This window comes from Elephas maximus, chromosome 4 (assembly GCF_024166365.1).
Source record: "Elephas maximus indicus isolate mEleMax1 chromosome 4, mEleMax1 primary haplotype, whole genome shotgun sequence".
NCBI lineage: Eukaryota > Metazoa > Chordata > Mammalia > Proboscidea > Elephantidae > Elephas > Elephas maximus.
The window spans coordinates 116565639-116569336 of record NC_064822.1 but is presented as its reverse complement, the minus strand read 5'-3'; positions in this window follow the sequence as shown (position 1 = coordinate 116569336).

Sequence of the window (3698 nt, the reverse complement as noted above, 5' to 3'; positions counted from 1 at the left end):
CTTGGTTGTCCTTTTAAGTGTCTGGTTTACTGTAATTTCATGTATTATTGCCATTTGCTGGGATGGAGTTTATATTTTTGAGGAAGAATTTGTCAGTATTCCTCTGTTTGGAAAAAAAAAAAAGGCTTTGCTGTAATATTCACAGGAAACCTTTTTAAAGTGGATCTGTAATGGGAAATTGTAGATGCACTTTGCAGGTGTTGGAAAGAAAGTGTTGTGATTTGATTGAAATAAAATTAAATGTTTTGTCCTCCTCTAAATCTTTGAGCCTTCTACATTTTGGCAGTTTTTATTCCTTTCAGCTTTTGTATTTGTCATAACATAGAAATGCCTCACATTTCAGCGCTTGTTCATATCAGATATTTATTAAGGACCTATGTTCCAGGCAGTCTTAAGTTCTGGGATACCAAGATTCATCCTTCAGGTGATTGCTGTGCTCAGAGCTCACAAGATAGGCTAGGGGACAAACACTACAAAACAAACTTGATAGATGAGAAAAGTGCAGTAATAGGTATGTATGGGGTGTTATGGGGATTTAGAGGAGGAAAATGCCATCTTCTCCCCTTCCCTTGTTTGCTGTATGGCTGTTAAGAATGGTATTTAAAACCATTTTCTTAAATGCTACAGCTAGAAAACCGTCCTACTTTCAGAGGCTGAGGGCATAGCAACACTTGACATGCAACGTTGTTTTGTTATAGAAGTATAGCTTGAGTTCTGGTCCTCTTAAGGTCCTGTTCTGGTCCAATTTCATCAAAGCCCTAGATTTTTCAACATTCGGATGCATACTTGAACTTTTTTTTTTTTTTAAAGACTTTTCTGAACCATGCCAAAAGAAATCAGCATGACTGATGTGTAGCGTAGTTCTTAGCTTTGGGAGGAAAATATTCAAAAACCCTTACATGCTCTTGAAAAACTACTTTTGTATATCAGTTCTGGAAGTTAAAGATTTGTTATGGACTCAGTAGCCAACTACCAGCTATTTGTGACATTAACAAAGTACAGCTTGGTGGATTTCTCATTCCATCCTGTCTTGTAAGGTTTTCGTAATTTTTAAAACCTGTGTTTTGTGTTTGAGCGTGTAAACATGATTTCTTCATCCCTTATTGCTCACTCAGGTACCAAGCCTTGTGTGTGGTATCTGATCTCTTTAACTCTATTAGAGAGGTCTAGCAGATCTCAGGTTGAATGTTCTGCCAGAAAGAGTATAAGGCATTACCTGTCACTACAGCTCTAATACTTAGCACAGTACCTGATGTGGTGAAGACAGTAAATACTTGTTGAATGAATGCTCTTCAGAAATACCAGTCACACAGTGGGGAATGTTTGTGAGTCTGGAGGTGAGGAAACAAGATAGTGTAATCCGTCAAATGGTAAAAGACAAAGGGTACTCACTAGCAGGGGTATCTGGAGAGACAGATATGTAGGTGGTCCAAGAGGGCTTTTGTGACAAAAATAACCAGATCATGTCCTTGCTTACAGGTTGTACTGTCAGCCTGGATAATTTCATTGTTCATGTGAAGAACTTAATGAGAACTATAAATTTCTTAATCTCAACTCCAATCACCTTTACTTGCATACTCCAGCAACCCATTCCATAGCTATGTCTTTTAATCATAAGGAGCCAAGAGAAACGTAAAGCTGCTAACACTAAACAGCTTCATGGCATCAACTCTCAATCATTACTTTGTTCTTAAAACTGATTAGCTTCCTACCTCTAGTTCCTTCCATATTCGTATACCCCTGTGGCTTATGTTGAATCCAGGTGTTCCTGAACTACCAGAATCATGGGGCAGTTTGTGATAATGTGAATACCTAGGACCCAACCTTTGAGATGCAGCTTGGTCTAGATGGAACACAAGGATTTGCAGTTTGACAGTTGAGAACTGTTTCTCAAAGTGTGGTCCTTGGACTGGCGACATCAACTTCACTTAGGAACTTAAAAATAATAACTCTGGGCCCCCAAACCTAAATCAGAAACTTGGGAGAGTGGAATCCAGTTGCCCTCCAGGTGATTTAGATGTATGCTGAAGTGTGACAACCACTGCTTTGTATCTAAAATGTAGATTCTGATTCAGCTAGTCCTGCTGAGATATCGGCCCTGTCCAACACGACATTTTGTGATGAAGTAGTGTGTATACTAAGAGTAGCTGCTAACCACATAGAGCTATTGAGTTGCTGAAATGTGATTAATGGAACAGAGGAACTGAAATTTTATGAAATAGCCCTGTATGGCTAGCGACTACCATATTGGATAGTGCAGATTTAGACGATTCTGAGGCAGGTGGTTTCTGGCCCACTCACTGAAAAAAATCATTACTAGCCTAAGGTGATGTGGGGTATCCTAAAGATGGTACAAAATCTAGAAGCTACAAAGAAAAAAATTGAGCTTATTAAAAATTACAAGTTCACATAAGTTAAAGTAACAAGAAAAAACATCTGGAAGACACTTAGTCATGACAAGCCAATTTTTTTTTTTAATGGGTGAAAGTTAACTGAAAAAAAAATACAAATGGCCAATAAGCATGAAAATTACTGCATCTTAGCAGCAATTAGAGAAAAGTAAATAAAACGTCATTAAAGTTTTGTTAAGGATGCTGGGAACCTGGTAAATGAAGAAGATGGTGAAGTCAATTTGGTAGAATCTCATTTAACTGCACATAGTAGCAGGAATCTGTTATCTAGACGGTATACACAGGGATGTGGCACACAGGTTTCCCGGGTTTTGTTTTCCCCATTCAGCATTGCATGTAATAGCAGTTTGAAACAACCTAAATGACAATAGGTGAATAGTTCAAATAAGTTACTACACATTCTTGCTATGGCATAATATGTAGTCATAATACAGTGAATGTAAATGTGCTGATACAGAAAGTTCCCCAAAACAGTTAATATCAGGAAACTTAATTTCTCTAGGTTTTTTAAAAATGGGAATGTGTACATAATGTGTATATGAAATGTGTATATGGAAAGCAAGGGGGGTATATGCAAAACATTTCAGTGATTATTTTGGGAAGGGCAGTGGGATTTTGGAAGTAATGGTGAAACAACTTAGAATCTTACTCCTAGAATGTATTGTGTAATTTTTAAAAAGACAAAAAAAAAAAAAAAAATCAACTGCCTTCGAGTCGATTCCGACTCATAGCGACCCTATAGGACACAGTAGAACTGCCCCGTCCGTAGTTTCCAAGGAGCTCCTGGTGCATTCAAACTGCCAACCTCTAAGTTAAGAGCTGTAGCACTTAACCACTACGCCACCAGGGTTTCCAAAAAGACAAAAGCACTCCAAAATTGTCAGAGAATAATGGGTTTTTGAGGTAGGACACTTGAGGATGATTAAGTTGGAAATAGGTTGCTGAGAATGAAATGTGAAAGTGATTGGAGTTGAGGTTAGAGAACTCTGAAGCTACAGTATGGAATAGAATATTTTCATGGAATTTGAAATCACACAGGGTGATTGTCAAGATGTGGTAGATTAAGAGCCATCATACGTATAGACATAATGCACAGCCATGTTCGTTGCAGCATCGTTCACAATAGCAAAAAGATGGAAACAACCTAGGTGCCCATCAACAGACAAATAGGTAAAACAAAAAAATGGTATATATACACAATGAAATACTACACAGTGATAAGGAACAATGATGAATCCCTCGAAATATCTCAACTTGGATGAATCTGGAGGGCATTATGCTGAGTGG